Source organism: Xenopus laevis, chromosome 6L (assembly GCF_017654675.1).
Source record: "Xenopus laevis strain J_2021 chromosome 6L, Xenopus_laevis_v10.1, whole genome shotgun sequence".
Classification (NCBI taxonomy): Eukaryota; Metazoa; Chordata; class Amphibia; order Anura; family Pipidae; genus Xenopus; species Xenopus laevis.
This window is the reverse complement of record NC_054381.1, coordinates 70,098,397-70,123,325: the sequence shown is the minus strand read 5'-3', so window position 1 is coordinate 70,123,325 and position 24,929 is coordinate 70,098,397. Positions and strand designations below refer to the sequence as shown.

Here is a 24,929-nt window from a genome sequence, read left to right as displayed (position 1 = left end):
AAGATGACCACAGACAGATTGCGTTGTTAGACAGTGCCAGTTTTGTAGAGAAAGTAGCACGTCTCAGAGGAAACTATGTAACTCCTATTAATCCAAACGCAAATGGTTATGTGGCAAATTCTTTTTATTAACCAAATGGTTCAAGGTGGAATAAAATGAGGTGTCTGACAAATGACTGTTTCACACGCCCTGGCTGGGTTGCCACCTTTTCTTGAAAAAATTCTGGCCTTCATATATATTTATCTTTTTTCCCTATTAATAACATTGGGATCAGCAGGTTGCAACCCTAGCCTTGGCCAGTGTCCAGCAAAATTTTAATGCTGGCCTTTCCCTGACTAAGCTTGCCATTGAGGACATGTTTGCAAATGGCCTACAATTTTCTGTGATTTTCTTATGTTAGCTGTAGTCATGAGAAAGCTTTCCATTCAACCACAGCTAGCGTTGCCACCTGGCCTGGCCAGTAAAAATGATGGTTGATTCCAATGTTCTTAATAGGGAAAAAAGATAAATATATAGGAAGGCCGGTAATTTTTCCAGAAAAGGTGACAACCCTAACAACAACCCAAATAGTTATTCCTTCGCCAGCCATGAAGGCCACATTTACAGTAACAAAAATCGCTCCAGGGAGACATAAATTGAAATAATTTTTTAAAAATGTTTCACTGTTCACTGTTTTATCAGGTTTGGCTAGTAATCTCAATAGTAAAGTTTATTTGTGGCATGAAGGAAAATGCAAGTGAGTCGAAATAAATATGAAAATAAATTATTTGTGTCGTTGTATTCCTGTTCCTGCTATGAAGTAATAAATGTTTTATCTAAAACAAGGTAGTTTGAGATTTGAAAGGAAAAAAAATACTACAACTGTGACACAAGTTGTCATGTTTTCTAGAAGAGCCACTGTGACATATCACACTTTTATTTATAACAAATTCAAAATAAACTTAGAACATAGACAAGTAGGTTTCCAAAGACCTAAATGTAGTCTAAACATATATTTCAATTAGATTTACACATTCCTTGTTTAAATATCTATATTATAGACAGCTAAGAATAACTTTAGAGGTTTTGGCTTCTTGGGGCCCTTACACACCCTGGGCACCTCAGCAGTCGCTAGGCTAGTGTCACATGTTGATGTCGGGGCAGAAGAGTATTGAGTTATCTCCAGCATATATACACTGCTGGAGAAAATGCAATGTGGTCCTAAGCATCACAGCTACACTAGAACCTGACTTGCAGTGCCTGTTGACATCACTAGCATTATCATGTCACTGTTTCGAGAAAGTATTATGAATGCTCCTTCTATCTTGGCTGTTTGCCACAGACTTGGCATGATGTGAAAAATCCTATGATACTTACGGGCAGATTTATCAAGGGGTCGAAGTGAATTAGAGGGAATTTTCGAAGTAAAAAATATGGAATTCAAAGTAATTTTTTGGATACTTCAACCATCGAATAGGATACTATGACTTCAAATTTACTCCAACTTCAATTCGAATTGTCAAATTCGGTAACAAATCCTTTGACTGCTATATTCAAAGTATTTCTTAATTCGTAATTCGACCCTTGATAAATCTGCCCCTTTATGTGATTTTGGTTCTATTACCAAAACAGGAGTGGGCAACAATGGCTTAACCTGTCCATACTAAGGAGGCATAATCTCATACAATGTATTAGACTGCTTGTAACACCAAAATACAACTTGTTTAGCCAAAAGTTCGATAAGTTTTAAGTGGCAATGCCTGCCAATGTGTGGAAAATTGTAATGTTTTTTTTAACACAGCATAATAAATAGACCATCTGTTTGATGCTGTGGCTTGTGGCAATGGTCAGAATGCAACTACCTGCCTGGGATTGCTTCCCATGCTGTTTAATGATTCTAATGCTAGAGGACTTGTGGCCCTTTCCTTTATGAAGAAGCACAGATAATATTCCTTGATATGCCCAAAAAAAGTAATATGGTTGAAAATGGTTTTGATATGGCCAAAAAAAAGTATATGGTTTTAAAATGGTTTTGATTAGATACATCCTACTATTTTCCTACCGGCTTGATCATGTGAACCATGATGTCATAATGGTGCCTCCAGATAAACAACTGGCTTACACAATGCGTGAATCATGTGACCACTGATGTCATAATGCTTGCTCCAGATAAACAATATCTGGTGTCTGTTAGTTGCGTCAGTGTGAGAGAGATAGCTGAAGAGTTGTAGATGTGCAGGTAAGAGATCTTCGATATTTTCATTTTTAGGAGATTTTAAATACACAAGGGCATCATGGCCATTCACACCACTTAGGTATTGTGCTAAAGAGGATCCAGTGTTCCCCACACCACAAGTTTCTCCAAAAGGACTGATTCAAAACATGGTTTAGTTTAAGTTGAATGCAGGGGAGTTAAACAGCCATTATAGATAGTTGAATGCATCAGATTATCCCCCCTAACAAGTAGCAGGAAGATGTGTACAACAAATTCCTTTACTTTGGCGGCCAACAACCTACTTTATAGGTAGTTGGCAAAGGGGTTAACATAATGACAAAAGTGTAGAATTATGTTTAAGCATTCCGTTAGCTAGGAGAAAGCTGCATTATTACCAGAGTAGTGTGGTGGTTTAGAAGGCCAAGGGTTAAAAGATCCAAATAGAAGGCATTATAGTACATTACTTACCATTGTGGGGAGGAACAGGCAAAGGTGGGCTTAAAGCAGAAACAAAGAGGTAAGCAGAAGGACAGGAGCAGGAGAGGGGCTGAGAATAGGCAGCAAACCTAGCAGAAAAGCTTTGGGATGGTCCATTTTGAAGTGGTGCTAGCCCAGGATTTAAGCCTTGCTTAAACTTGTGGCAACTTTTTAATGGAAATCTTAAGAAATGTGTTCATATAACAAAGAACAAAACAATATATATCTATATCTATATATATATATATATATATATATATATATATATATATATATATATATATATTATATATATATAATTCTAATGCTAGAGGACTTATGGCCCTTTTCCTTTATGAAGAAGCACTGATTGATAATATTCCTTGATATGCCCAAAACAAGTATATGGTTTATAACTGTTTTGATTAGATTGCATCCTACTATTTCCTACCGTCTTTTTCTATAATTGATCATGTGACCACTGATGTCATAATCGTCACTCCAGATAAACAACTGGCTTACTCATGTGTGATCATGTGACCACTGATGTCATTAATGGTCCACTTTCAGATTAACAAACTGGCTTACTCAATGATGTCCATAATGATAAGCATTGATGTCATAATGCTTGCCTCCAGTTAAACAATATCTGGTATCTGTCATTGTGTCAGTGTGAAGAGAGGAAGCTGAAGAGTGCAGATGTGCAGTAAGAGACCTTCAATTTATTTACATATTTTTAAATACATTGAGGGCATCATGGCCATTCACACCACTTAGATTATTGTGCTAAAGAGGATCCAGGTGTTCCTCACACCACCAGTTTCTCCAAAAGGACTGATTCAAAACATTGCGTTAGTTTATGAGTTAAATGCAGGGTAGTTAAACAGACATTTATAGCGGTTTGAATGCCATCAATTATCCCCCCTAACTATTATAGACGCGTTGAATGCATCAGATTATTCCCCCCTAACTGCAATATCTAGGATAGCCTATGCATTATTTACCTCCTTGACTTTGCACTATTTCTATCTATGGAGTCTTGTACATGCCACATACTTTGAATAACCTCTGCAAATTGGTTATTGAACTGTTCATGGACCCTGGCATTCATAATTTAGGACGTTTAATCTGCGTAATTAATTCACCTGTATGAGAGGTTAGTAACTGAATTTTAAAATTCAAAATATCATCCCATTTTGGGGCTGAACAGTGTGGAAATAGATACAAGCACTTGATAACATTTTCAGAAAGGGGCTGCATCGTGCTAAAAAATGGCAATATGAATTAGGATTTTGTGTTTATCTTCTTTGGTCTAGTTTGTGATGAAATATGTTTGTATCAACTTTTGTGTTATAAGCAAATAATGTCTATTGATTTGTTCATCTCTATAAAATTCATGAAAGACCTTAAATTGATTGTTTCAACCTTTGACATAACTTTTAGTAAGATGTAGAAAGTGATATTCTGTAGCAATTCACCGATTGATTTTTAATTTTTTTTACTGTTTTTAGTTTTGTGTTTTATTCAACAGTTCTCAATTTAACAGTTTCAGCAGTCTGGTGGCTATGGGTCCAAAATACCATTATGCCACTGATTGAATTAAGAGGCTAAAATATGAATTAGGAGAGGGCCTGAATAAAAGATGAGAAATAGAAAATTAGCAATAAACCAAAACATTGATAGCCTTACAGAGCATTTGCTTATTTTATATCAGACAGTAAGCCCCATTTGAAAAAGCTGTAAAGAGTCACAAGAAAAAGGCAAATAATTCAGAAACTATACAAAATAAAAATAAGACCAAATTAAAAAGTTGATTGGAATTGCCATAACATACCCAAAAGTTAACTTAAAGGTGAAAGAGCAGTGGTAAATTGAATAAATTTTGAACTGAATCAACAATGTTAGCAGAGTACCAAAGGATAAACTTAAAGGAAAACTATACCCCAGAATGTCATGAGAAAAAACTATTTTTTCAAAATGAATCAGGTAATAGTGCTGCTCCAGCAGAATTCTGCACTGAAATCCGTATCTCAAAAAGAGCAAACAGATTTTTTTTATATTCAATTTTGAAATCTGACATGGGGCTAGACATATTGTCAATTTCCCAGCTGCCCCAAGTCATGTGACTTGTGCTCTGATAAACTTTAATCACTCTTTACTGCTGCAAGTAGGAGTGATATGACCCCCCCAGCAGCCAAACAAAAGAACAATGGAAGGTAACCAGATAAGCTCCCTAACACAAGATAACAGCTGCCTGGTAGATCTAAGAACAACACTCAATAGTAAAAACCCAATGTCTCACTGAGACTCCTTCAGTTACATTGAAGAAGTAAATAACAGCAGCCTGCCCAGAAAGCATTTCTCTCAAAAGGTGCAGGCACAAGGCACATGACAGGGGCAACTGTGAAATTGACAAAATGTTTAGCCCCATGTCAGATTTCAAAATTGAATATAAAAAAATCTGTTTGCTCTTTTGAAAATGGATTTCAAGTGGAAAATTCTGCTGGTGGAAGTAGCACATATTAACTGATGTGGTTTGAAAAACATGTTTTGCCGAAGTGACCCCTGTTTAACCAACAGTATATATCACATGAGAGTGGCCTGTTAAAGAATTCTTAGTAACTGGAATATAGAGCGTCAGCAAATATTGCCCTTTTACATCTTACTAATTGCAACAGGAAAGAAGTGTCAGGAGTAATAGACAGAAGACTAGTCCATTAATAGGCTCATGTGACCTTACATATGTAGGGGGGGGGGGGGGGGGTTGTTCGTTGTCACTGTGGATCAAATGGTCCTGGGAGGCAGCAACTTAGTTGCTTAAAGTGGCATTTTTCTATTTAGGATACCACAATGGCACATATGACCTACAAAAAGTTAGAATTTTTAATGAAATGGGTTTATTTCAGATTGAAGCAGGCATTACGATGAGATGTAATATTATTTTATAGGAGACCCCTATATAGTGTGGAGCTATAGTTTCATTATCACAAGTTTGATCAGTGTAATATGGTGGCACATATGGCAAACCCCAAACCCCAAGGAAGTATCTGGATTGCAGTCTAGGTGTGCTTTTCTGTCTATATCAACCAAGTTAAGTCAGAACCAGACAAACCACTGAATGTTTGTGACAATAACCACAACAACACAAGTTCGTGGACCCAGGGCCAATACGAATAACCAGATAGAAACCAGAGCATCTGCAGATTCAGATCAGAAGTTCCCACAAACAGGCTTACTTGACAACTGGCAGTGAGCCAGCTAGCTGGTGATTATCTATAGGCAATGGTAAACCCCTAAGTACCTGTGCCAAATTAATAATAGCTGGAAAAAAAATTGACTACCAGAAAACTATTATGACTACTAAAAGAAAATAAAAGCACTGAATCGGGAGTCTGATTGTCTGCTGAAATAGAGCAGAATTATTGCAGACTGCATAGTAAACATCAAATGTCTAGTTCAAAATAAGAAGGATGTTAGATACATGCAGTAGTTCGGTGGAACTTCTCTACCTGAAGAGGATGACTTGTGAACTAGTTTTACCGTGTTTTGTTTTAGTTAATTTTGATCGGGCCAAAAGGATTTACTGAGCGAAGAATGTAGGAGATCAAAGCGGTTTATTCTACTAATGGCTCAAGAAAACCCAGTTCTGTTACTTATGCCCTGTTTAACTAATTTAATCAAATAGTCGCTACCTCATTTAGTTCATTAATTTATTATGATTTATTTTATTACAGAAAAATATGCAAACTTTTAATGAAAAATCTTGGTAACTAAAAACAGCCACATTTCTGAATCTGAAGATGGGATTTTTTTTCAAATGTTTAAAGTTCAAAAAATTAATGAAACTACACTTTAAAGGTTGCTATTTATTCATTATCTTCCTATTCAGTCCTTTGCGCATTAATACTAACATCTCTGTCTACTTCTCAATCAGGAAAGGATATTTTTCCAGGCCCAAATTTCTTTTCTGGTGTTGGAACACTTCTTTCTGTTCCCACACAGGTTGTTATGGAAATGACACTCTCTTTGACTTTCATCTTACAACAATTCACAAAATTATAAAATTGGAATCTTCTCTAGTACCCTCAGCTTTCCTCTCCACCCATGTTTTTAAAAGTCCCACCAATTTATAATGCATTTCAATGGGTGCTTTTCCCTTATTTTTCACGTTTTCCCGGATTTACATAAAATGTTGTACTAATGTTCCCAAAAATTACTGTTTGCCCTCTACGAAAGTTATTACTAGTTAAATAGAGGTTTAAAATACTAACCAGCTGCATATGTTGCCGTGGTTCTGTCTGTAAATAGTGAAGTCTGATTAGTCTGCCCCTCATACAGTCATGTACAAATCACTTGCTTTAGGTTGTGCATCTGTATTTCAAAGTAAATTCGTTACGTTACTGCATTTAATAGTTACAGTAACCTCCTCCTCCTTTATAAAAGCAGAGTGTTTTACAGGCAACTAGAACCACGTGTCATCTAGAATGTCACTGTCTGCAACAGTGAAATCAATTCCTTCAGCCTGCTTGCTGTAACAGAAACCTGACTTTCTACCTATCTGCACTGCCTCACCTGCTGCCCTGTCATATGGAGGGGACTATTCTCTGAAGGAGACTTGTGGTAGCAAAGCAGAGGGGTTTTACCTATCGCTTCCACAACTGCCACATACACAGACCATTCTAGGCAAGCTCCGACTGGCAAGGGGAGGGACAGTCTGAGGTCTGGTGCTAGGATAGCACTTGCCCCAAGTACAGGACTATGGGAAGGATTTCTTCCACCATCTCAATTTCTTTATTTTAAGTTCACTGCATTCACCTAATTTCTCCTGCAATGCTATACATTTCTTTAATATCATTCAAACTCCTAGACAACTTTTTCTACAACTATACTACCTGGTTTTTTTCCAGATATATCCTTTTAAACCCCTTGTATAATTCACTAACACCCTCTTTTGACTGTTCCAATTCCCACATTTGCTCCAATAAGAACTCCTTTAAGCCTATATTCTTATATGCTGCACAATTTTCAACTTACTCCCCTTTCCCCCTCTCTCACAATCTGCTCACACATTTTCTGACACACACATGCCATGACCTGAAAAATATAAATGTCACTTTTTTTTTTTTAATACTACCATTTATAACATAGGCTGGCTGGCAAAATGTTAATTCACTTTCTCATCATGTTACAGATTAACTACTGCAATTCTGTATTGGCTAACCTCTTCCGTAGCATACGCCTTATCAATTTCTCTTCTTTGGTCATGCGACCCAGCAAATCCCTGCAATGGCTTCTGCTACTGTTGACAAAGTTCAAAGCAGATCTCAACTCTGCCCCACCATATTACTTAACTTATTTACATTTCCCAATCTCTCTGCATTTAAATGATTTCTTAAAGGGGTTGTACACCTTTAAATTAACTTTTAGTGTGATGTAGAGTGTGATATTCTGAGAAAGTTTGTAATTTGTTTTCATTTATTATTATTTGTGTTTTTTTAGTTATTTAGCTTTTTATTCAGCAGTTGGCAATTTCATCAATCGGGTTGCTAGGGGTCCACATTACCCTAGCAACCATTCATTGATTTGAAAAAGAGACTGGCATATTACTGACTAATAAAAAGTAGCACTAAGAATACATTTATAGCCTTACAGAGCATTTGTTTTAGATGGGGTCAGTGACCCCCCATTTGAAAGCATGGAAGAGTCAAAATAAGAAGGTTAAATAATTAAAAAACTATAAAAAAAATAAATAATGAAGACCAATTGAAAAGTTGCTTAGAATTAGCCATTCTATAATATCCTAAAAGTTAACTTGAAGATGAACCACCCCTTTAAAACATATTTCTTTACAGAAGCTCATGCTATATTTGGTATTTGAATGTTGTATAGTTTGCTATTGCAAACTTTTCAAATGAAAGCTAAGTCACAGCTACATTGGGTGAATGATGTATCCCTGGACTTGGGGATTACCAAATCGGGCTTGTTTGAGGGTTACATTTCTCCCATTGGGTGTTCTGAAGTGCCTGGCACAATGTACAATACTACCGATTATTTTTAACACATTTATAAAGCGTCAACATATTTAGAGAAATTTAAAAAAGACAAAAATACTTATGTCACATTTATGTCCATATCGAGGATTGGCCTAAAAACAAGCAAAAAATCTAAGTTTTATTTTTGAATTTCAGGCAAGAGAGAGCATTGTATATATATTTGATACAGATTCAACAGAGAAAATGACATTGCCATACACACCCAATGCTTCCAATGTAGGTAGGACAGTCCTAAATCACTGACCCTCTAAAGCAAGGGGGTTTATGGGGGGGGGTGGCGTTTCAGATAGATCAAGGACATGTCAAGCCTAAATGGGTTTTCATGCACAGCCTAAAGGCTCCCCTCCCCAAGTGATGGGAGGTGAGCAATGCTGCAAAACAAGAAGGCAACATTTTCTAATTGGACCAGTGTTGTTAGTGGAGTACCGCAGGGCTCTGTACTAGGTCCTTTGTTTTCAACTTGTTTATTAATGACCCGGAGGTGGGCATTGAAACAGTAATACCTTGGAGCAAATTGCTTCCATACACTCCTTCCCCCTTTAACCGCCAAGCACGTACGGCATACGTGCTGGTGGTTCAGGGCTCAGGCTGCCAAGAACGTACACCGTATGTTCTGCTGCAGCTGAGCCCTTCATTCTGCATCGGCGGCTTTTGCTGCCTCCACAGAGAGTCAGGTGCAACGAGGCTGGGGGGCTGTCAAGTCGGATCTGCAACGCGATAACTCTGCAGACACACTGTCCAGGCTGCCTCCAGTGATCCTCCTGCTACAGAAACGGCAAGTACACTTTTTTCTTTCTTTTCTACACACTTGCAGTACATTTATACACTTACGCACACATTTTAGTAAAGATTGTTATTTTTTATTTTAATTCTATTTTTTATTTTAGCACACTTGCTTCCTTCTGTACACTTATTTTCACACTTAGAAGTGCACAAACATATATACACAAACTCACAAACAGGTTTTTCTTTTACTTATTCATTGTACTGTTATCTTTTTGGCAGCGTGACGATTGGATAATCAAATTTGGCCACTAATTACGCTGTCGGATCAGTTATTTTGTCATTTCATTGATTTACTCTATTTTTGTGGTTTTATTGCAATTTTATCCCTGCATTATTGTTCCTTATGTATCTTTAGTATAGTTTTGCGGTTTGGTGCTTTGGTATAGAAAGATATATTTTACTTAGTTTGATCCGCCAGAATATATGCTTTCCATAAAAACCTCTACGTTTAGAAAAGCTTTGCAGTTTGGTGTAGAAAGATGTCTTTATCTTTGTTGGATTCATCAGAATGTGTACTTTCCAAAGATATATGGTTATGGGGGGGGTCTTTTGCTGTTAGGAGGGTCTTGAGGCACATTATATGAATTCAAGGGTCTATGTTCACAGAAGGCGAATCGGCACCGGAGACAACTCATATGCACTATTTTCATTTGTGATTTTTTTCATTTTATTAGACACTTAGAAGCCTATATTTTTTATAGAAGTTGAATTCTTCTTCATGCCTCCTCAAGGCTCTGTCCTAAAACCCTTGCTATTTTTTCTGTATACTTCCTGATTTGACCAACTAATAATTGGTTACTAATACCATCTCTGAACTGATGATACTCAGATTCATCTATCACCTCCCAATCCAGATCTATTAACTCAGATCTCCTCAGTCAGTCAGTCATTTAAACCTTTTCTCAAATAGTTTAAATGAAGGCATCAATCTAGATCTATTAATCTACATGTATTCATTTACTAGTCACACAATATGTATGTAAATAGGGCTTTAATATAAATATTAGCATTATTTTGCTTAGTTTTTATCATATGCATGTTTCCTCTATATTAGCTTATATTCAGATACAGTTGCTCTTACAATGTTTATTGATATGATATGATAATGTTGCCTCCCTGGTTATGATCTAGCAGAGTACTATGCAAGTCCCTCTGTGTTCCTTATTAGGTGGTGCTCGGAATCTCTGGAAAGGTTTATTTTACCTTTAGTTTAAAGCCATCTAAAAGGTGACCCACGAGACAATAAAAGCTACTGACCCTACAGTCCAGACCTAGTTGGCAGCTTATTAACCTGTGCATCGGACCTACTGACATGCCTGCCTGACTGGCTGTTATCTGGCCAAAAATCAGCCAGCTACCTAATCGGGCAGGTCTAATTCTTCTCTCAGGATGAGAACCACATTTACAATCTATATGATCCCATATCACCAAGCTCAAGATAGCCATAACAGAAAAATCTGCTTATTTGGTTACCTTGTGTAGATGTATTTAGATCAAGGAATGGATGTCTTAAGGTGGCCATACACGGGCCGATAAAAGCTGCCGACAGACCGTGTCGGCAGCTTATTGGCCCGTGTATGGGGGCCCCCAACGGGCTTCCCACGATCGAGATCTGGCCGAAAGTCGGCCAGATCTCGATCGGATGGGATTAAAAATCCCGTCGGATCGCGGCCGCATCTGTTCGTTGATGCGGTCCCGCGATCCGACCGCCCGTTTGGCGAACGCTAGGATCCGATCGTTGGGCCCTAGGGCCCACGATCGGATCAGCCCGATATTGCCCACCTCAAGGTGGGCATATCGGAGGGAGATCCGCTCGTTTGGCGACATCGCCAAACGAGCGGATCTATCCGTGTATGGCCACCTTTACTCCTAACCATAAGAACCAATAACATTCTGAAAGCATATATTACCATTAATGACTCCACTTGCACCTTGTCTCCTCAGGTTCAGTGACTTACTGATTATCTTTGATTTTACCCTGTCCTCCATACCCAAATAGCAAAAGTATGTCACTGTCTATTAATTGACCTTCTTCTGCAGAGACTGTCACCACTCCATCTCATCCACTTAATGCCCTCATATTCAAAGCAGCTCATAGCTATGCTCCACCCTATATCTTTGAACTAATTTTAAAGTACTTTACTTGCATATGGCTGAACAAACCAATGTCTGATTGGTTGTCAAGTGTTAATGCCCTGGTACATGTTTTTCCAGTTTTAGTAAATGAGCACCACTAGCATGTTTCTTTGTCATGATCCAAGATACTGATATTTCTTAGTACCAGCTGTTTCAGCCCTTACTGAACATGCTCCTGGACTTGAACCTGCTTAGATTTACCAGCAACAAGTTACCAACAGTTTAGAAACTCAGCTTCTGATATGATGGGGAGGGTGTAAAATAGTTAATTTTTTAAAAACTACATTTTAGAGAAACCAAAAAAAGAGACTGAATGAAGTTATGTTTGTGGTTTACCATTTAAAAATATGATTTGTAATTTAATATGCAGATTTATTAACATTAACAAAATGTTGATTTAAACAATGCAACTATACTGTATAGTCATTTTAGTCAACACCCATATTCGTGTCTGAATACTGTTAAAGTTACCTGCATAGGTCCTTTTGCCCTCTTCATATCAAACAGCTCATCATCTTTAGAAAAGTAATCAGAAGAGTCATATGTCTGAAATAGGGTTAAGATGTAATGTTAGTGCCAGAAAAAAATATTCCAGAAACAGTTCATGTACATTTAAAAATATCCTCACAGGCTTTTATTTTTTATACACATACATATTACCTCTAAATGTATTATAAGATGCATTACTTACATATCTTCTATAATACGGGTAGTGGCTGCTTCTTAAATGCCTTCCACTTCTTGGTCTGTACATTTAATTATTCTTTTGTAACCTGTGACAAATTAAATATAAAAGCCAGGTGGACGCCCTGCAAAAGTTACAAATACATTTTCAAATTTGTTCTCATAATTCTATTATACTGTACTTACATTGTAATATAGAAATTTAAGTTGAAAAAGACAGATCCTAGCTGCTAATTGATACAGAGCATGGCAGAAAACCCCAACTGAAGTCTCTCGAATTAGCCACAAAGGGGCAAAAAATTCCAACAGGGAAATCAGACCAGTTTAAGCTATAAGATCATTTTAGTTTTATTCTATTTTCTTTCTGACTAAAAAAACATCCAACCCCATATGAAAACAGGGGTTAGCAGTATGTTAAAAAAGCAAAATGCTGCCTCTGCAAAGTAATTCTTAAAGGACCAGTAACATCAACATTTTTAAAAAAAAAAAAAATTGTTAGTATACATCGGAACAAAAACACAATTTAAACAAATTAAACTTTAAAATCGCAAAGTCTTTATTAAGATATAACTTACCGAAACTCCACTTGCGCTCTTCTTCAGAAAGTCAATGGCTATCCATTGTGCGGCGCTCGATTTCTCCTCCCTGCCTTCCTTATATATGATAGCCCTGAATTGGAGCGGAATCGTAGTTTAGGTAAGTTATTTCTTAATAAAGGCTTTGTGATTTTAATTTGTCTTGGTGTTTTTTTTTTTCTATGTATACTAACAAATTATTTAAACAACATTTTTTGATGTTACTGTTCTTTTAAAGATGAACTATCCCAAAAATGAAAATGGAATATAATCTTAATATTACAGAAATAAGAATATTTCCAAATATAATTGATTAAATATCATGGACTTTTTCTGAAACAATGAAATTAGTCTTCTACACAGCAGTATCTCTTCATGCAGGAGTTGTCAGATGGACAGCTAGACCTAGCTTTTACCAAAGCTTCACTTTACCAAAAAGATGTAATTAGAACTCATGCTTTCAGAAAACCTGACTCTTGACAGAAATTGTATCTCTCTACATGCAGGATTTGTGCCAAAGTCAGTTATTTTGTTAGATTTTATTTGTGGTAGACTTTATTACACTGGGATCTACTCGACCCTGGCCCCCATCAGGAGATCTACCTTGATAACGTGCAGCGACCATTTTTGACCATGCCCATTTTGTGGCCAGACCCCCTTATTACCATATTCATTTTACAAAATTTGGCAGAATATGAAAGTTTGAACACACTCCCTTCCCCTCCGTGCTTGCTGCTCTCAGCTTTCCCTTCTCTCAGCCTTGCCTCCTGTGTCCTTCCCCTCCGTGCCTGCAGCCTGATCCCTCTCCCTTCCTCTGTGCTGTGCTTGTCCCCCACCTTCCCTCCATGCTGTGCTTCTGCCCCACCTTCCCTCCGTGCTGTGCTTCTGCCCACCTTCCCTCCGTGCTGTGCTTGTCCCCCCTTCCCTCTGTGCTTGTCCCCCCTTCCCTCTGTGCTTGTCCCCCCTTCCCTCTGTGCTGTGCTTGTCCCCCACTTTCCCTTCATGTTGGGGTAGACCAAGATTGAAGTCCTGGGCAACCCTGCCCTAAATGTATTGGACCTAACTGACCTAGACTCCAGCATGAAGAGAGAATGAAAAGAAACAGATTGCTAAGAATGGAGCAGTGAAGGCCGATATAATATACATGACTTTCCACCTCAAATCAATAAATCTTGATCAGTGGAGGACTGCTGGTGCATCGGGAAGTGTGGAGTCAGTGCTGGACTGTAGGAAAATGTCCTAACAGTAGGCACATGGCTGTCATGCATTCACTGTCTGGGATGGATTCTAAAAGATTATTAAATCATTGCTTTCATAAAGAGGTAACATCCCAGGGGCGGAGTCTGCTTGCTAACTAAGATGGACGCTTGAAGTGTGTGCTCCGTCATTAAAGAGACACCAGAAAATAACCTTTTTTTATATCATGTATCTTTGCATACTATTTATAATGTTGTCATATAAGTATTTGTCAGATGCTTTTACATTACCTTTCTTACCCCCATGTTTCTCTATGAGGGGGCTGCCATATTTGTGCAGTCAGTTAGTCAGCATTAGAAACTCTAACTGACAGGCTGAGAAGGGACAGTCAGGTTGGCAAAACAGTCAGGTTAAGTTTTGTAATTACTTACAAAAACAGTACTATCCGTGAAAAAATGATCAACATGACCTATAGGTAACTTTTAATGCAGATTGATAAGAAAATTTTTAGTGTCAGTATCACTTTAAGGAGGACACGATGAGGGAGAAATAAGAGAGCATTACCCTCAAAGTGCATAATATTACAGCTCAGCATCGAATAAATGAGGGGGACCAAGAAAGTGCAGAAAAAGCAACAGAAAGCAGTCACTACTTTCTTTAATCCGGCTTCAGCTAAAAATTCATGTGAAGGAGCGGACACCGGCGCCATCATGGATCCACGACGCAGCCCAAAAGAAAATACAGTACCGCAAGCCATGGCGAACAAGCTTTCAGAACAGGCACTGGCTACGGCAGCTCAAATCAAAGAGATGCTACAAGACATGAAAAACACACGTTGCTGAGTGATATTAAACGACTCTCCGATGATCAGGGCGATCGCACAGCTCATATGGAAGACAAGATGTGCGAGTTTGCAGAACCCCATAATGAGTTAGCAGACTCCTAGAGTAAGACCCAGACGGAATTAGAGTGCCTGTCGGACAAGGTGATAGACCTGGAGGATAGATCCCATAGGAACATCCTACATTTTAGGGACATCCCAGAGTCTGTACTCCCTAGAGACTTGGAGAACCACATTACTGAGCTGCTTAAAGCTGTGTTACCGGATTTACATGCCCTAGCAATGGCGACAGACCACATAGGGTTCCAAAGCCCAGAGCAGCCCCTGATGTCATGTCATGATGCATTGGCCAGATTTGTGTTTATCAAAACAAGAGACAAACTACTATCCCTGGCTCGTAAAAAGAAAACTGGCCAAGACATTATCAGCAAGTACAAATATATATGGACTTATCCCCTGCAACCTTCATAAGACAAGTCCTTTGCCAAGATCACCAAAATATTGAGGCAAAACAGCATTCCATATCATTGGGAATATCCAGTTAAATTAATAATTCAGCGTAATGGGACTCCTACACTTTCTACGGTGACTGAGGCTAAAAAAGCTCTTGCCAGATGGGACCTAACAACCATTGATGATCAGGCACTACCTCCAAGACGGCAAACACCTTTGCATACACAGAGGAAACTTCAAAAGGAATGGCAAAAAGTGTGACGTTCTCTCTATCATTTACAGATCACTCCCACACCAACTCTAGCTTTATGTGACATGTTAACGCCTATGACAAGAGATTAAAATCTTACTCCTACCCCACTGACTCCATAACATCTTAACTGGAGTCGTATAGTGGTTACCAGCAGACAACCGCACAAACCATTTGGTTTACTATGCAATATATGGTTTACATATATGTTCTATGTTTATAAATAGTTAATTATGTTATAGGTTTGGAAATGTTTAGTACATGGGTATATCAGCTTTTTTTGTGTTTGGCTGTATTGATATTTTCAGGGAAAAGCATGCACGCTGGCAGCAGAAATGGTATGCTTTTATTCATTAAACTGTCGGGGTCTAAACTCCCCCAACAAACCTAACTAAATCCTTAATGACGCTTATAAATCAAGTACAGATATTCTGTTTTGCCAGGAAACACATTTCTGCAGAGCAGCCCCCCCCCTTAATTTTATAGCAAACGATTTCTACATAATTATCACGCCCAGGCTAAAAACAAATCTTAAAGGTGTTTTCATCCTCATATCATCTAAAACACCATTCCAGTTTAAAGGCATGCATGCTGACCCTGCAGGTAGACACCTGATGTTAATATGTAAACTAGGCAATGTTACGTATTCCCTGATTAACATCTATGCCCCAAATGAAAACCAGAATACTTTTTTAAGGAATGATTTTTCAAAACTTCTCCAGTATAAGATAGGGAAATGTGTAATAGCAGGGGATTTCAATATGATTTCAGACCCACATATGGCTGTCCTTAAAGGTAAAAGGGGCTCTATCTCAAAAGCACAAAGAAGCCATGCTAAAGACTTTAATAGTCTACTACATACTCAAGGGTTAATAGATGTTTGGAGGGCGAAAAAGTCTATAGCCAAGGATTTTACTTATTTTTCACCCCAATTTCAAACATACGAGAATAGATGCATTTTTAGCGGATCCCCAAACCACCACTCAAACTACACAAACCTGGATAGAGTTAAGAACATGGTTGGATGATGCACCCCTAGGAATACAAATTCCAAACAATACTCCTCTTAGTGGTGAACTTCCATGGAGGTTAAATGACAGTTTGTTACTCAAGAGAGGAAAACAAGCCTCAAATAGAACAAGTTATCACTCAATATTTTAATCAAAATTCCAATGGATAAGTTAATCCGCAAACAGTCTGGTTAGCACATAAGGCAGTCTTAAGGGGAGAACTTATATCTCTAGCAAAAAAAAAAAACTAGAGAAGAGACCCAACTACAATTAGAAACCAAAATAAAAGCTCTGGAAAGGCAAGCATTCCAACAAAATAAAACCCCACCTCTGCAAGTAGTGGCTGCATTAAGGCGTCAATTGAATAAAATTCTAGAAGCAAAAACAGCTTACAGACTAAAACTACTTAAAAAATGATTCTACACTAACAGTAATAAAGCAGACAAACTACTTGCAACACAATTTTAAAAAAAAACGACAAGCCCAGAGCAGAATTTATCTACACAAGGGAAACTAACAGACCCCAAGATCATAGCAGATGAATTCGCCAAGTACTATTCTAACCTTTATAATCTTAAAACGGATAGTACGGTAGTGCAACCAACCCTAGACACTATAAAAATGTATCTCAGCAACCTAACCCTCCCACAACCAACACAATCACAAATAGAAACTTTAAACGCACCAATATCTGAAGAAGAAATTACAACGGTTAGAAAAAACCTAAAAACATAAAGCCCCAGACCCTGATGGGTTTTCGAATAGTTATTACAAAATGTTCTAACATTGTCTAACATCGTTTAACATTGTTTTAACATTCCACATTTAGCTTTACAAGGTTACAAATATGCGTATAAATTTGATTGGAGAGATTCCTATTTAACCTTTTTAGGCCTGAAGCTGCCCAAGGATCCAGCTAAATTATCAGCCATTATTGAAGATGGTAGAATCAGAATGTGCAACGTGGAAATCATACTCAATATCTTGGCTGGGCAGGACTGTTTCAATAAAAATGAATATATTACCAAAAATATTGTACTTATTTAGGACACTTCATATAGCATTACCTCCACAGTACAACCCAGCCATACAATGAATCATTAACAGATTCATATGGGCTAATAAACCCCCCAAGTATAGCTTTCTGCTGCTCTCAACTCCCAAGAAGCTCAGGAGGACTGGGAATTCCAAACATAAAAATGTATTATATTGCAACAATACTGGAGACGGTGGTGCGCTTACATTCTCCCCCAGGTATGAGAAATTGGGTAGATCTAGAAACAGGTTTTGCTAAAGATAGAAATGTAGTTCAGCTATTTTGGCTGCCCAAACGTAACAGACCTTCCAATGTGCCCTTGTTACCAACAACTCATATTACAGCACTGAGGTACATTCCCGAATATAAACCTTCAGGAATGGAGCGTCAGAGGGATAACCATTATTTTGCAAACACTTTGAGGAGATTTGAAGACCTGGTTGAAAAGTTCGAACTACCACGCTCCCAACATTATACACACCTTCAAATAGTACACCTTCTGAAATCTCAGGCTACAAAAGTTGAAAATGTAGGACTGGGTACCAGAATGGAACATCTGCGTGGTAAAGCATGGAACTGTAAAGCAAACATTTCAGACTGCCACAGGCAGCAGCTCCAGTTACCAGATGACTTTAAATTCTCATATATGTGAAAATGTCAGGAGGACCTCCAAATCCAATTCTCATAGAAACAATGGCAAAAAATTCTATCAGCACCTAAAGGAGGTACCAGCTGCACAAACCATGCGGAAACGCATAATAAAATTAAACATAGGTGGTACTTCACTCCAAAACATATAGCAACTATAAATCCCCAGTACTCTTCACAATATTGAAAACTATGTGGACAAGTTGGAACATTTTTACATATGTGTTGGCAGTGCCCCACAGTGCACCCCTTTTGGACAAAGGTTTGATTTGCTCCATGAGTGGTTAATTACATACTCCCTTGCCAGCCTCAAATAGCTCTCCAACAAATCTATACAGAAAATACTGTATACCTTAACAAAAAGCTATTGTGCCATGTGTTCAATTCAGCGGCTACTTTGATTGCAAAAACTTGGAAACAAACTGAATCTCCTAGCATTCAACACCCCATCCAACAGCTGAACTGCATGGAGAGAATGGCAGCGGGATCACTGGAGGCTAAATACAAATGTGCCCAAATTTGGGACACATGACATCCCATCCAAGTTACATAAGAAGAAATTCTCAATATGTACCTCACCTTAAGACTTAAGTAGACACAAATTTCTGATAAACCAGGATACAGCCTAACCTAACCTTTATACCATGTACAATCTTTTATGTTTTCTTTTTCTTATTTCAACCTGTTTATGATTTAGGTTCTAGTTTTTTTATGCGCTATACATCTCTGTATAAATATCTACATAGACTACATGTAGATTAATGCTATGTTTATATTCTGTGTAACTTTGATGCACAATAAATTTGCAAATTGAAAAAAAAAAAAAAAGTAACATCCCCAGAAGATGTTCACCCTTTTGACAGTTGGGAAGAAATCCACCAATGATCATTTCTGAGAGGCCATAAAGCTGCAGACTTACTATGAACGAAAACACTGCTAACCAGGTAATCATGCAAAATGCATCAATTAGGGGCAGAATTATTAAAGGTCGAAGTGAAAATTCAAATTTAAAAAATTTGAATTTAAAGCTAATTTTTGTGTACTTCAACTAGGGAACAGTCCCAATTCGATTTGAAAAAAATTAGAAAATTAGAATTTCTAAAATATCTAAAACCTGCCGAATTGCTGTTTTAGCCTAAGGTGGACCTCCTAGAACTTTTTTTTTGGAGTCATTGGTGGAAAATTGAAGTTTTTTTGGAAAAACTTCTAATCAAATTCGACCGAATGCGCGATTACTTTTATTTGTACGATTTGAATTTGATCGAAAACTGACCTATTCAGCCAAAAAAAAAAATATTTTTTTAAAATAAATTTCAGTTGGTCTTTTTGAATTCAAATTTCGAAGTTTTTCAAATTCGACCCTTGATAAATCTGCCCCTTAATGAAGCAAAGTGGGACACATGCAGAAAAAGACTTTTGCTTTATCACCTGGGATTGCCATATGCAGCAAAGGGGCAGGTCACTTTATTACCTGCAGGAGAGGATATTCCGCGCAGGTGTTAAGGCTAAGGCCACACTAGGCGATAGCGCCGCGATTTGACTCGCGGCAACTTTTCGCCGCGACTTTTAAGCCGCAATCGCTGGGGAAACTTTTGCGCTGGCGTCTATGGGGAATCGCGAAAAATCGCCAGCGTAAAAACACACGCTGCGATCTTTTTTCTATTGTCGCTCGAAATCGCCTAGCGAGGCAATTTCGAGCGACAGTAGAGAAAAGATCGCCGCGTGTGTTTTTACGCTGGCGATTTTTCGCGATTCCCCATAGACGCCAGCGATTGCGGCTTAAAAGTCGCGGCGAAAAGTCGCCGCGAGTCAAATCGCGGCGCTATCGCCTAGTGTGGCCTTAGCCTAAAGCATTCAGTCAGTCTGGGCCCTAAGGGTTTTGTGAACACTCATAAAGAACGATTTAAAAAAAAAAATGAACCAAAAATGGAAAAGAAGAAAAAGGAAACAAAACACACAAAAAATTTAAAATAAAAGATTTTTGCCTCCACCCCACTAAAAAAGCTAACCATATCAGAGGTGGGTACAGTTGGAAAAAATGGTATACATTTTTCACTCTTACACCCTATCACTGCAAATCCCAAGGCCAATAGTGATGAGCAGATCGGGGGTCAAACCAGCAGGCCCAGATGTGGGTAGCAGACGCTTAACCAGCTGAATTTGTTAACAGCTTGCAGATCTCGACAACAGTGTTCAATGTCTTCCAAATGATTAGACAGAGTTGGGTGCTAGTCAAGCATTTTTTGATGCACATAGCTCTAAAGACTACTTCCAGCAGCCAGTGTGTGTATATATATAAATATATATCCCAAGTGACATTACATTGCATCTGTCAGAGGGGACTTTCTTAAAAATCAGTTGTGAAAACTCAATATTTAAGCCAATACAGGCCTACTCCACTTTCCTATATCAAAGTTTAATATCACTGGTAAGAAAAGTTCAAGGGATAACACAGATCCTTAGCTGTGGTAGCTTACAATTTTTTTACCACTATTGTTAAAGAACGGCTTAATTTCTTAAATGACAATTCAACCCCAAAATAAAACTTTGCCTAATAAAATAAAACATAAGTCTAAGCAAATTTTCAATGTACAGTTATTAAATTTTTTTTTAGTGCTTTTAAAGTTATTTGTTGTCAGGCAACTTTTTATTCTAATGAGAAAATCTGCTCTTTCAAGAATGCCACCTGAAAACAAGATAAAATAAATCAGATACGTTTTATTCGCTAACAGGGAGCACCTACATAGATACAGGTTGTACATAAGTCTTCTAAAACTCACACTTATCAGTCACCCTTTCATACTCCCTCTTGGGGATTTCCAATTCTCCCTGTGGGGCACCCCAAAAACAATTGCTATTAAAAGCATCATTTACTAGCATCATTTACTTAACTCCTCTTGTTACTTTTTAAACAATGTTGCAGAAATCTTAGTACCCCAGCAAAGACAGGTCTGTTAGTCAGCTGCCTCGTCTTACATTGTTTCAAAGTCTGAGCCATCAGAGCAGAAACTAGAATAAATATACAACTTACTTAAAAAAACATAGAAAATTTGTAATGAATGTATATTGCAAATTTGCTTGGAATTATGTTTTCTTCAATTAGACAAGACATTTTTTCGGGGGTTTTTATTCCCTTTTAAGTGATATTCACAGCCCAAAGTCATGGATCACTACTTACTCCTCCCACAAAGCTGTTAACATGAAGCTCCTGGCCTCCTGTCTTGCAGAAAATCCTGACACCACAAATCTCCTCACATGAGACAGTGTCGTCACAACTACACATAAGCAGAGTATTGATTCACAAAGTGGGAGTGATGAGCAGAGACAATGCAACTCAGTTTAGTGCATTACACAATTGGACTAGTAAATGGTGGTTGATCTTTTCCCAATCTTTTGTTTTGTCTGCTTGCACTTTTGTTACAGAACAAAAAATAGAAAAAAGTATTTCTCAGCTCCCAATATTTCCTCTCAGATGTGCTTTAGATTTATGACTTGTTGCCAACAGTACCTGCTGCCATCAGAGCCTCTTGAGACAGCATAACAAAAAAGGTTGGAGTATTTATGCAAACTAGGATAAATTAAGTCATCTTTTTGGTTTCTTTGTACTTTGAGGGTCTCAATATTTTTGTGCAACCAAGTAACAGAATGAGGGCAAATTGATAAAACCAAATATTTTTCCTCTTTCATAGCAGAAATTCCCAGGGCCCCAAAAGGGCATAGGTGAAGACTGATGCTGTTCTAAAGACATGCACAACAACCAGAATCTATCAATCCCTGGCAAGCAATTATTAATTAGGTATATAGACTATTGGTAAATTAAAAAGAAAGTAAAATCCCAAGAAAAAACCTTCTAAAACAAGGAGGGGAAAAAAGGACAGTTATGTACCCGTCCCCCAGTGGTTACTTACAAACATCATCTGGGACTCCTAAGGAAAATCTCAAAGGAGCTGCAACCAGATGAAAGGTTGCAAAATATATTACTGGACCCGACCTTGCTCTCATACAGACATCAAACCATAAACTTTTAAGCTTAAGACCTGTTGAAGCTTTATATCAGTTAGCCAATAAATGCTATCACATTGCCACATCTTTTTCTGTTTTGTTTTTCTGAACTATGGCTGACACAGTACAACACTCTCCTACTAGTGAAGCTTAACAGACACAAATAAGCATTTAAAGGAAAAACTAAACCTCAGCCCATCATCAGCTATCCTCACTGCCCCTCAGCTCACTCCCCTCAACATCTATTCCACTGAAAAGTGCCATCCTCCACTGTCTTCTTGTCCTCTTCTGTTACTTCACCAACAAGGATCTTGGAGGAGCATGTGCAGTTGAATCAGCTTCAACCATGCATGCTCCTGCAAGATCCATGTTGAAGAAAATTACAGATAAGGATCCTAGGATAGGAAAAATTACACGTTTGAAATCCTCCACACGACTCTGCAGATTTATGGCAGGTTGGGACACAAGGGAACTTTTCTTCAAATGAATTGATGTTGGGAGAAACTTGGAGGGGCGCAGTGAAGGGGATAAAACATGGGCTAGGCTGTAAATATGTAATAGAATGTCTAACAAAATAACACAAATCACTAAATGCAAAAAATAAAATCAATGAAATAATATACAAAATGTATACAGGAATACACTGTTTACATGGCAAGAAAACAATATTTTAGAGCAAAAACACACAATACAGTGCATAAAAGGTAAAAAACTGTGTATGTGTAAACTTGAAAATTGTGAATTGTGCATGTATATGTGTGAGCATGCTCATTAGGGTTGCAACCTCGCCCCTTTAAAACCGAAGACATATGGAATACACAGCCTGATCATTTAGATGCATGCTGCAGGCTGAACTGATTTATGAGCAGCCATGCATCTAAATTACTTGCTAATTATCCATGTAGACTGTGTATTCCATATGTGTTTGGTTTTAAAGGGGCGATGTAGCAACCCTAATGCACACCCACAAATAAAATCCACTAATGCGGTACCATCTTATGCCTGGAATATATTGTTTCAAAAAGACTCAAAAGACCTGTGGCATTTGTATTGTATGATGCTTTACATTTTTATAATATAGCATAGGTGAGTCAAGAATGTGCATAGTGACAATTCTGATAAAACTCTAAATATCACTAATTGTAACAATATTTGCAGTTTTGTATTCAACAAAATATGTAGGGTCCTGCAAAATCAGTTACTATAGGTTACTCTCAAGAATGTAAATGAATACATCTACGTTTTTGTTTTGTAATGAGGTATGTATAGTGATATATATATATATATATATATATATATATATATATATAAATATATTGTTAAAGAAACATAAATGCATATTAACAAATCTGATACTGTTGTTAAGAGGTTTCCTCAGTAAAGGTTGCTATTGCTCGGGATTTGGGGGCAACTGACTGGCACAGAAAAACAGGAAGGTCTATATGTATCCAACATGATATTGTGCAGCACTGCAGACTACATTTACACGGTAACAATAATTGAGTCAATGGTGTGACAGTGCCATTCCCTGTTCTAATTGTTCCTAAAAAAAAATATTGATATTCGTTTATGCTTAAAAGTTTTGCTGCAACTATCCTCTTAATCCCGACGGGAAAATTTCACACTTCATTACACTAAATAATCGAATGGAGCCGCTTCCAGGAAGTTGTGTTGTCCAGGCCATGCGATCAAGATGTAGGAGGGATGTGACATCACACCAGTACGGAAACCCTTTTAGGACATTCTCAGGAGAAGTCTCCTGTATGCGCTCTCATAAGGAAGTGGCATGCAGGCAGGCTCGCCTGTTGTTTCCGCACATGTTCAGAGGCTGCAGTCACACCTCTACCCTGGCCATTCCCCTCAAGTGTTATTTCTCGGTCCTCAGCCTTCAGTACTCCGTCCTCGACTGTCTTAAAAGGGTTTCCGTACGGCTTTCTCGTGGGTCAGGACGAGAATGTCATCGTCCATTGCATAATCCATGTCAGCTAGAACATAATAATACAGCATCAGCTCACACCGCTTTGAGCACAACCCGCGTGTCATTCTCGCCACAGCTCGCTAATATTACAGAGCCAGACTTCTCTGGCCCCGAGCGACAGACAGCAGCAGCGCATGGGCAATGTCAATAATAGAGTAGGCGCTGGGATTACTAGTGTAAGGCGCTGTAAGGAAAAGTAAAAGTTTGAGGACCTTATCGACCCGTCCCAGGAGTGACGGCACTTCTGGGTGTCAAAATATGTCACGTACGTGTTAGGCCGGAAGAACGTCCCGGAAATACATGACTTCCGGGAATGCGCTTTGGGTCGGACGGTGGATGGGGTTTAGTCTTCTCACAGTTTGAGTAATCCTCGTAAACGTTTGCTGACCGCCTTTCCAAAATAGCATAAAAACGTTTTGCAGTAATAGCCACTGCTACAAAAGGCTTCCTTATTAAAACTGACTGTTGAGGCAAGTTTGCTTTGACCGAATTGAGAAAGTTGTTGCAATAATTCTCTGAGTATGACGAGACTAGTGTGCAAAGTTTTGAAGATGACCACAGACAGATTGCGTTGTTAGACAGTGCCAGTTTTGTAGAGAAAGTAGCACGTTTCAGAGGAAACAATGTAAC

The 24,929-nt window shown here is 38.2% G+C and overlaps 1 long non-coding RNA gene across 3 annotated transcripts; it reads right to left on the bottom strand.

Annotated features, from left to right (window-relative positions):
- Window positions 1–8,271: 8,271 nt before the first annotated feature.
- Window positions 8,272–24,530, bottom strand: LOC121394648. 3 transcript variants are annotated; one of them, XR_005961897.1, is made up of 4 exons: window positions 24,512–24,530; window positions 12,317–12,434; window positions 12,097–12,171; window positions 8,272–8,795 (listed from the first exon to the last, which is right to left on the bottom strand). It is a non-coding gene; the product is annotated as an uncharacterized LOC121394648 (long non-coding RNA). The 3 variants fall into 3 exon arrangements; XR_005961896.1 differs by lacking the exon at window positions 24,512–24,530 and adding an exon at window positions 23,955–24,504; XR_005961895.1 differs by lacking the exon at window positions 24,512–24,530 and adding an exon at window positions 12,885–13,777.
- Window positions 24,531–24,929: the final 399 nt, after the last annotated feature.